Raw genomic sequence first — 10,525 nt, 5'->3', positions numbered from 1 at the left:
AATGACTCTCCTGTCCCTTTGGGTGGAAATTCTTTTACCATAAACGTCCACCTTATTCACGTGCTTTATAAGCCACTCTGAGCTCTTGGTCTGAGGGAGACAGCGGGGGTGCGTGTACATGTGGAAGGGAAATTAATTCAATGCTTGCAAAAGGAAGGAGGCTGCATGAGGGAAATGCGCCTAGTTTGGTGTAAAAAGGCCACGACAGTTGTTGGCACAGGGCCACGGTCACCCTGCCAGCCTCCGAGCCACCATACTTGGTATCCTTATGTCCTTCAACACCTTCATCATCGGAAGGAGCCACTCCACTGACTTGCTATCATCCTCCGCCTTGCAGATGGCCTGTCACACATGTCGCTCAAGCTCACGAGCTCACAGCTGTGTGGGTCTCCAGTGAGACGGCCGTTACTCTTATAGCTCGTGGCAGCGTCCACGAGGTAAATCAGTGGCTTCGGTGGCACAGATGTCTACCTTGGCTGGCACCACATCTCATGTCCTTGTCTCCAACCTCAAAGGAAAATGCCTGGACTGGCTGGGCCTTTAATTTCTACCACTTTTGAAGCTCAATGGAAGACAAGAATAAGAAGCTGAAATTCATTCCACTAATAAAAATCAATGTGCAACATCAGGAATAATAGCAGGATGGGACGCCTGGGTGGCTCAGGGGTTGAGTGTCTGCCTTCGGCCCAGGGTGTGATCCTGGGGTCCCAGGATCGAGTCCCACATCGGGCTCCCTGCATGGAGCCTGCTTCTCCCTCTGCCTGTGTCTCCACCTCTCTCTCTCTCTCTCTCTCTCTCTCTCTGTGTGGTGTGTGTGTGTGTGTGTGTGTCTGTCATGAATAAATAAGTAAATAAATATTTAAAAAGAAATAAATAAAAATAAAAATAAAAATAAAAATAAAAAATAGCAGGAATTGGGCTCCGTGCTTGCGGAGCAGGCCGCAAGCTTGGGGCCTCGCAGAAGCACTGACTCCCTGGCTCCGGCACTCTTCCCCTCACTCAGAGAATCCCTCTTGCGTGCAAATGGAGTGCCAGGAGCTCCACCATCTGGTCTTCCTACCCTTCTCTCCGCCCTCCTGCACGAGGCAGGGCTCCAACTATGGACAGCCTCGCTTTCACCCACAAGTTTGGCCATGGCTGAAGGCATTAGTTCTGATGTTGGCGTGAAGAAAGAAGGGCGGGTGGGAGGCCCTAGTCAGAACTTTCTGGGTTCAACTCTGCTGACCGTCCCCACTTGGCCCTACCCTAAATGGACGGAGGCAGAGCGTAACAAGGAGGACGTGAGAATACGGATAAAGGCAGTGGCCTAGGTGTGCAATTTAAAAACATGGGCCCCAAGTCTTTGCTACTCCTGTCAACAGGCGGGGACTCTTGAACTGGAGCCCTGCAACTGTGTAACCAGTTGAATACAGTGGATGCAAAATACTGCTCTGCTGGGTTCCTAACTCTGGCCCTAAGAAAACGGCCATAGGCACCTCCTGGCTCTTGGGAACCCCGGCACCGGACTGCGAGAATGCCCAGGCAGATCCCGGAGAGGCCCATGGGGACAGAGGCCAAGTACTCTGGCCCTCAACGCGGCCTTACAGCCATTCCGATCCCCAGCTGTGCGAGGAAGCCTCTTGTCCCCAGGTCCCCCGGCCACTCCCCATCCCCAGGGAGTTGTCCCAGCTGACCCCCAGATGGAGCAGAAATGCGCCTTCTCCTATCCTGATCTTGTCAAAGCCGCAGACCCCATCGGCCACCTCGTTAAGCCTCGGATGGCCACTGGTCAGGCCATCCCGGTGTGGGCCTGTGAGATTGGGTCCAGACACTGGTCACTGCTAGCAGGGCGCCGACTGGCTTTCCCATGCATCCCAACCTCTCTCCCTCTATCCCCTATGTGTCCTTTGACCCTGGGAACCTGCCCTATGCTCAGGATCCTGGCCAACTTCACTCTAACTCAGTAAAAACCCACGGAGACCAAGGGACCCAGTCACCTTGCTTCCCAGACTCAAGTCCATACCCCCTGCTGCCCTGGGGCCCTTGGCACCTCCACGCACAGTGCTTTATGGAAAATGGATGCCACTGTGGGGCCAAAAGGGGCGTGGGCTCAACGAGGGGCAGGCCCACGAGCTGACTCAAGGGAAGCAAGTCGCAGGAGTAGAGACAGGACCAGGTTCCAGATTGGGATGGTAGGTACCCGATTTAACAGAAAAAAGGTGAAAGCATCTCCTGGATTTGGGATTATGGGCAAAGCCAGTTTTAGTGGAGCTGAAGGGACAGAAATTAACTCAGGGTGGATCCCAGGAAGTAAGGGGGAACAAGTTGATGCAGTATCACAGGCAAGTCCAGCCCCACGTTTGTTGAGAAGAGGAGGGAAAACCTGGGCAACAAGGGGGCACCTGGGGGGCTCAGGCGGTTAGGCGTCTGCAGCTCGGGCCTGACGACGGGTTCTGGGATCGAGTCCTGCATCAGGCCCCCTGCAGGGAGCCTGCTTCTCCCTCTGCCTGTGTCTCTGCCTCTCTCACAAATAAATAAATAAAATCTTTAAATTAAAAAAGAAGAAAAAGATGGAGATTGCAAAGCGAGGTTATTCAGGAGAGCAGGGGAGGGCAGGGGAAGGCCATCCTGGCGCCCCGCACTAGTGCAGAAGCCAGGCCACCCAGGAAGGAAGCGTGGGCCCGAGTCTCGGTGGGAGGCGGGAGGGCCCAGCAGGCAAGGGCGACACCGAGGTGCACACCCTAATGCCTTTGACCCCTGCATTTTATTTTATTTTATTTTATTTTATTTTATTTTATTTTTTATTTATTTGTTTTTTTACCCCTGCATTAAAGTAGCATTTTCCGGGTGGCTCAGCGGTTTAGCGCCGCCTTTGACTCAGGGTGTGACCCCGGGGTTCCAGGATCGAGTCCTGCATGGGAGTCCTCCTTGCATGGGACCTGCTTCTCCCTCTGCCTAGGTCTCTCTTGAATAAGTAAAAAAAATTTTTTTTAAAAAAAGCATCTTCCAAATACAGCCAACCCGTCTGAATACGCTTCCACCCCCTGTTTACATGGGGGGGGCTGTGCGCAGCGCAGGTGGCCCCACCGCGCTCCGCTCCGAGGCCGCCGCCGGGAGCTCGGCCGCCAGCGCGGCCCCTGGGCGCCCCCCCGCGGGCGCAGGCGGAACGGCAGGCGGGCGCCCCCGCGGCTCCGGCCGAAAACCCGCTTTGTCTCCGGGAGGCGCTTCTCGGGCCAAAGCAAACCGCCCCGCGGGGCCGCGGCCGCGGGAGCCCGCCTGGGAGACAGAGCCCCGACCTCTCCGCGGCCCCTCCGCGGTGGAGGCCGGGCCCTCGGGCTTCGCTGCGCCGGTGCGGGGGCGCCTCGCAGACCTCACCTGCGCCCCACGCGGGCCGGGCCGGGCCGGGGCTCCCCGGGACTTCCCCGGGCCTCAGGCTCCCAGAGGGGCTCCCTCCTCACGCCTCTCGCGCTCGCTTTCCTTCCTTTCTTCGTTCTTTTTTCTCTTCTTTCTCTTCTTTTTCTTCTTTCTCCTTCTTTTTTTCTTTTCTTTCTTTCCATACTCTTCCTTCCTTAATTCCTTCTTCCTTCCTTCCTCTTCCTCCTTCTTTTCTCTCTTCTTTTCTTTTCTTTCTTTCTTCTTTTCTTTCTTCTTCCTTTCCTTCCTTCTTTTCTTCTTTCTCTCTCTTCCTTCCTTCCCTCCCTCCCTCCCTATTCTTTCTTTCTTTTTTTCTTTCTCTTTCTTCCTTCCCTCTTTTTCTTTCTTCTTTCTTCTTTCCCTCCCTCCCTTTCCTTCCTTTCCTTCCTCCTTCCTCCTTCCTTCCTTTTCTTTTCTTCTTTCTTTCTTTCTTTCTTTCTTCTTTTCTTTCTTCTTCCTTCCTTCCTTTTCTCTTTCTCTCTCTTCCTTCCTTCCCTCCCTCTTTCTTTCTTTCTTTCTTTCTTTCTTTCTTTCTTTCTTTCTTCTCTTTATTTTTCTTTCTTTCTTCTTTCTCTCTCTGTCTTTTAAGTCTCTCAATACCACTTGAGCCGGAATTTCTCTTCCCCTCCCGGGGGAGAGCAGGTGACCCTGGAGACGTGTGATGGGTGACAGGCCCCCAGTGCCCACCTGTAGGGGAAAAGCTTCCCTGCTCACCAAGCAACTTTGCCATCCTGCCCGGTGACCAAATGGATCTACACAGTGGGTGCTGTTAGATTAATTCAATTTCTCGCAAACCAATTCAAAGTAAAGGTTCAGCCAAATTTAAAAATGAAATAGCCACAGCAATTATGATGCAAAGTAGAGGGGGTTTAGGGGGCGGCGAGCGCTACCCTTCCCCCCCAGTAGGAGTGCTTCTGAGCACCAAGCAACAAGCACCGCCTTAAGAGCTGCTAGGAACTGAGCGACTTACCCCTTGAGGGCTGCACATCCTCTGCAAAATGGTGCCTCCTTTGTAGGATTATTGCGAGTTTTGAACGAGGTAAGAGATATTAAATGTTTTATGAATTTTATTCTGAAACATGAGTATTAAAAAAATGCCACATGCTGAAGTCCATCAACCTGCCTAAGTGGTGAGAAACTCAATCTCAGTCATGTTTGGGGTCTCCTTCTCCTCTCCAGGGTCACCCAGGAATGGCTGGCATAGCTGTGGTGTCCAGAAAACCAGGTTTGGGCCTCCCACCTAAGTCCATCACAGTCACTGCCAACGTTCACTGATGCCCAAGCCAGCCTGGTCCCTAAGGACTGTCAGCCCCTGAGTGTGGGCTCTGGCCTGTTCACGGGGCTCCTCTAAAGGGTTAGAAATATGCCCTTTGGCATTAGGATTATTTTTAATTAAAGGTAATTGAGGGACGTCTGGGTGGCTCAGCGGTTGAGCGTCTTCCTTCGGCTCAGGGCGTAAATATCCCCTTCTCTTGTCCCAGGATGACAGCAACCCTTACCACAGCAGGTGAGGCCAACACCAAGATCATCTGCTTAAACAAACCTTATCTTCCATGATTTTCTGCCACGATTTATTAGCCCTCAGAAGCCCAGATCCCCTTCCTCGTCTGGTCGCCTGTCTACAACTTCTGTCCTTGTGCTAACATGGAATCTAAGTCCCCACATCTAACCAGTTCTTTGAGGCTTTTTCCTCTTTCCTGTGAAGCCCTGTGCATGTAACATTTAAAATATATATTTTTAATTTCACATCTTTTCTCCTGTTAACCGCCCTTCATCCGCTTAATTCACAGGCCTCCGTTGCAAAGTCTAAGAGGGTAGAGAAAAACCTTTTTCTCTCCCCTACCCCTGAGTTCTTTCCTCTTCTGCTGGGGGCCTTGTGCAGGGTGATGGGTCAGTGCCCACCTGTAGGACTCGCAGAAACCAGCCTTGAGGGAACCTCTGCAACCTCTGGTCACACTGGCACCTTCACCTCTTCCTCTGCAAAGACCTCAAACTCTGTCCTATGCCCTCAAAAAATATCACCTACAATCTCCAACAGGAAGCAAATTGACCTTTAGTAAAAACAATTTAAAAAATTTAAAAATTGAAAAAAAATTTTTTTTAGAAAGAAAGCAAAAAAGCCAAAATTACAAGATTTCTTCTCCTCCGGGGCCTGGCAGTGTCTGGTTAAGCTACTTGGAAGAGTAAAGAGGTAGACCAGATAGTCGTGGGCAGCTAAGTGAAGTTTATTGAGCGAGAGTCGAGTGAGGAGAGGGGATCCGAGAGGGGTGCCACCGGACTTTCTTTTATTATTGTTATTATTATTATTAAAATTTTTTTATTTAAATTCAATTAATTAAGATATAGTGTATTGTTAGTTTCAGAGGTAGAGGTCCGTGATTCATCCGCTGCATATAACCCCCAGTGCTCATCCCATCACCCAGTGACCCCACCTCCCCTCCAACAGCCCTCAGTTTATTTCCTATGATTGAGAGTGTCTAAGTCTAGGGCTTTTTATGGGCTTGTCGGCCAGCTGTTTTAATCTGATTAACCCTCATGCCTGTCATCCAATCAGGTTTTTGCCGTCTCTCTATCACGCGGGAAAGGGTAGAGGGCTCCTTCTGGGGTGGTATAAAATCCCTTTAAGGGTGGTTTCCTCTTAGGCCAGGGTGGGAGGTGGGGGGTGGTGTCCCTTGTCCCTGCCTGCCTTCCTTCCAACTATCCTTCATCGAAACATGGTGGCAAAGGGGAAAAAAATCAAGAACAGCAATGTGAAAAACACAAATTAACCTCTCCGTCCTTCATCCTGTAAGAGCAGCACACGCACAAGGTGAACCTTCAGTGAGTGGCAGTAAGTGTCACTGATGCCAGAGGCTGGCTTTGGGACACCCTCGTCGCTGCCAGGTCTGTGAGTGCTTTGGTGGGGCCCATTCACCTGTCTGTGCCCCCCCTCGGGCCCACCTCTTCCCTGGGGCTTTGAAGGGAGCCATCCTTTGGGTTCTCACCATGACCCAACAGGTTGGGGACGGAGGGGGCAAAAGCGGTGGCAGACATTCAGTGGACACCTTCGGAAAACAGCTCTCCAGAGAGGTCATCTCGTGTGCAAATCCGAAAATGCGGATGTCCCAGGGGGCCTGTGTCACAGAACAGCTCCGTGCCAGCCTGAGGCGGTGGCAGTGGCGGGAACTCAGAGACTGTGCCACTTTCTGCCCTCAGACTGGCCATCTGTCCATCTCTTCCGACCTCTAGCCACTGGCTGGATGGGGGGCGGGGAGGTGGAATCAGTCCTCTGGACCTCTCTGCCCCCCTCTCTCTCTGCCACCTGCCCCTCGGCCACCTCCCAGTGGCCCAGCTCCAGCAGGAGGGTAAAGGGGACAGAACAAAGTGACTGGGAAGGAGCTGCCACCTAGTGACACGGTGTGTTACGTGTCGCGCTATCCTGCCAGTCCCTGGGCTGGTAGGACCATCCCTTTGTACAGATGGGGAGACTGAGGCCACGTGCTGCATGCCAGCTCTATGCCCAAGTTCACACAGCTAAGAAGGCTCGGAACTTGACTGAGCTCTTCTGTCCCCAGAGCCTGGTCTCTGTGAAGCCTGGTGACTCCTCAGCCCAGACGGTTTGCACCCCACCTCCCCGGAGGCCACAGATCCCCAGCCTGGCAGCAGGGCATGGACAGAACAGGGCTGATCATTTAATTTCCTTTGAAGAGTGTCCCCAGCCCAAAAGGAGAGCAGCGGGCTGCAGAGGCTTGCAGGAGTAGCCGGGGTCTGGGGGGCTCAGGGGGTTGAGCATCTGCCTTCAGCTCAGATCACGATCCTGGAATCCAGGGGATCGAGCCCCACATCTGTCTCCCTGCTCAGCGGGGAACCTGCTTCTCCAGCTCCTTTTGCAGCTTCCCTGGCTTGTGCTCTCTGGCTCTCTCTCTCTCTCTCTGTTAAATAAATAAATAAAATCTTAAAAAAAAAAAAAGAAAGAAAGGAGACAGTAGCCCTAAGAATGTGCTAAGGAGGGGTGAGGGCAGGTCAGCTGGCAGAGAGAATGTATCTGCACCTCCAGGCAGCGGGGCGGCCCAGGAGAGGACAGAGGGCCTCTCAGCCAGGTAGCCAATCTGGCTGCAGTAGGTTGGGCTCAACAGGAGAAATGCAAGCAGCAAAATAACTAACTAACCAAATGCAAACGGCACTAAGATTCTTCGTGGCTTTTTTAAAGGATTTTGTGCATTCTCGTTCTTCAGGAGAAAATCCTCTATGAGGACCAGTGCACCCATTGAATCTACCAAAAAAAAAAAAGAAGAAGAACGTGCTAAGTATCTTAGGTCACAGTTGAGAGGCCCCAAGATGACTAGGAAAAGATCTGGCATTGACAGGTGGCATCTAGAAATTTCACAAGGCTTCTCAGCCTCCGTGAATCTCTCAAATATTAATCTAACCTGCTGAGTAAATGGGTAATAAAATTCTCTTTGTATTAAGGAAGTGGTAAAGTTAATAGGCTGTAAGCCAGAATAATTCTTGGGTGGTTTTATTGCGGAGCGTGCTAGCACCTTTAATTGTGAAGGGCTGAGTTTCTTTGCCACCACTCGGGACTAGAGCAGCATTGTTGCTGACTCATGCGGCATTCCCAGCATTGAGGTACAACTTGGCCCAAAGTAGTTGTTCAATAAATCTTATTGTAAAAAGCCTAAAACTAGGGCATCTGGGTGACTCAGTCAGTAAGCATCTAACTTTGGCTCAGGTCATGACCTCAGGGTCCTGGGATCAAGCCTGCTCCTTCTCCCACTCTTCACCATTCCTGCTGTCTCTTGCTATCTCTGCCTCTGTCTCTCTCAAATAAATAAATAAAAGCTTTTAAAAAATCTTAAAACTTGGCCAACACAGCACAAAGTGAAAACAAAGAGTCTACATTTAAATCTAATCAAAATCATCTAGACTCTGATGAATATTTCCTTAACATCTTAACATCCATGGGCCTGGAATAGGTCTAGAAATTTCTTCCTTGGTGACCTAAAGCAGACATCCAGGAAAGCCTTCCCAAGATGGTTAAGTGTGAGAGATTTCCTGATCTCTTGGGTGATCCAGCTATTACTTGACCTCAGTGCCCAGAACTATAACAAATTCTGAATTCTGTACATTGGTTATGAAAGAAAAAAAAAAGCAAATTTTACCACCAAGAATGCCAACCTCAGTCAAAGGTCTCTCTAGGGATATCTTTCACAAATGCATACTGCTCAGCACCCACACTTCAGGAATCCAAGGTACCAGCTCATCTGGACTCTCGGTTTAGGGTGATGCCTACCATGGCCACCCCCAGACAACCACTCTTGATCATCATCACTACAAAAAGCAGGCTTTCCTCAGGTTTCCATCACTTCCTGCCATAATCAGGCTGAGGAAGACGTCCAGGAGAGACTGATCCCTTTCCTGTGAGACCGCTGGAGAGATCTTTATGTTGTTACCACACCACAAATAAATCCTGATGCCTTCTGCATTGATCCCATTCACCATTTTGTTTCTGTTCTTCTGTCTTAATTAAGGACCCTCTGACCACATCTTGCTTTCATGCGACTCTGATTTAGTAAAATAGAGACAGTTGTGATTTTGGGGTCTGCTCAGTGCACTCAGGGGAGCCTCAGTAGAGCAGCTCCCATGTGTACACACTCACAGGGACAGGGACCAGGGACTCCAGAACATCAGGGGGCATAGGTCATCATGAGGGGCTGTGACAGGTGGATGGGCCAGGGAAGTCCAGTGCCCCATCACTCTGTGACTCAGCCACTTTCTCTAGATGGGTTTCTTCTGTGGGGCTTCTCATTCTCTTGCTCTGGGAGGCCTCTCCACTCTTCCCTCTGCGTGTTCTATTTCCATGCCAAGATTTCTGGCTACTTTGGAACTTCATCCCAACTTGTGGTCCATCATGACCTGCATGTGGTTGACCCCAATGGCCAGTTCTCGGACCTCACTGTCCCTGGCCCACCGTCTGCATTAGATCCAGTTCTTTATCTCTCTTCCTTGAGAAGCATTCTTCCCTTGCCTTCCTGGGTTGCCACATTTCCCTGCTTTTTTTTTCTATGCTTCTGCCCTCTTTCTCAGTTTCTTTTGCTATTAGCATCTCTAAGCTTCAGAGGAAGTGGAATCTCAGAGAAGCAGGTCATTCTTCATTAAGATCCAGGGAAGGTGCCTCTGGACAGCTTGCTGACATTGAATTTGTAGGTCTAATCACGAAACTGTGGGACCACCTGTCAAAAAGCAATTATTTCTATGTCAGTTATTATTCCAGCCACATGATAACCGGATTTTAAATCTTCATCTGGTCATTTAAAACCATGTCAGAATGGCATTTAATTCATAAACCCTGAGGTGAAATTCAGAAGGAAAAACCTTTATGTCATTTAGTTAAAATGTCCATATATTGAAATGAACATTATCTATATTATAAATATATATTGTATATAAACATAAATAGTATGTAAGTATATATTATATAACCATATAATATATATAAATGGGTATTATAAACAAATAGATATTTTATATAAACATATTATATATAGATATTACTTAAGTATGGAATATATAAAGATATATATAACAGATGTAAGTTTAATTTGTGTATATTATTGTTAATATGTTTAATTTATATACAATATACATGATACATATGTATTATATATAAATATAGGTTATCTGGAGGGTCCTACGCTTTCTTCCATTCCTTTTCATCATCCCACAGCACATGATATCTAGTCCAGCTGGCAGGTACAGGTGCACCTCTAAAATAGGAAGAGGTTTTTATGACTTTCCAGGCCTACTCAAAACGGAGCCACAGACTACAGCAGCCTATCACCCTGCTGGTGATAAAACCTTCCAAATGAAACCTCTTCTGGAAAGATAAAGAAAACTAGATCCACAGTCCAATCTCCTTGAGTCTTACAGCCGCCTCTGTCTTCTTCTTCTTTCTTCTTTCTTCTTTCTTCTTTCTTCCTTCTTCTTCTTTTTTCTTTAAAGACCAGCTGTGGGGATCCCTGGGTGGCGCAGCGGTTTAGCGCCTGCCTCTGGCTCAGGGCGCGATCCTGGAGACCCGGGATCGAATCCCACGTCGGGCTCCTGGTGCATGGAGCCTGCTTCTCCCTCTGCCTATGTCTCTGCCTCTCTCTCT

This window comes from Canis lupus, chromosome 16, assembly GCF_003254725.2.
Source record: "Canis lupus dingo isolate Sandy chromosome 16, ASM325472v2, whole genome shotgun sequence".
In the NCBI taxonomy this organism is placed as follows: Eukaryota; Metazoa; Chordata; class Mammalia; order Carnivora; family Canidae; genus Canis; species Canis lupus.
This window is presented reverse-complemented; position numbering follows the sequence as displayed.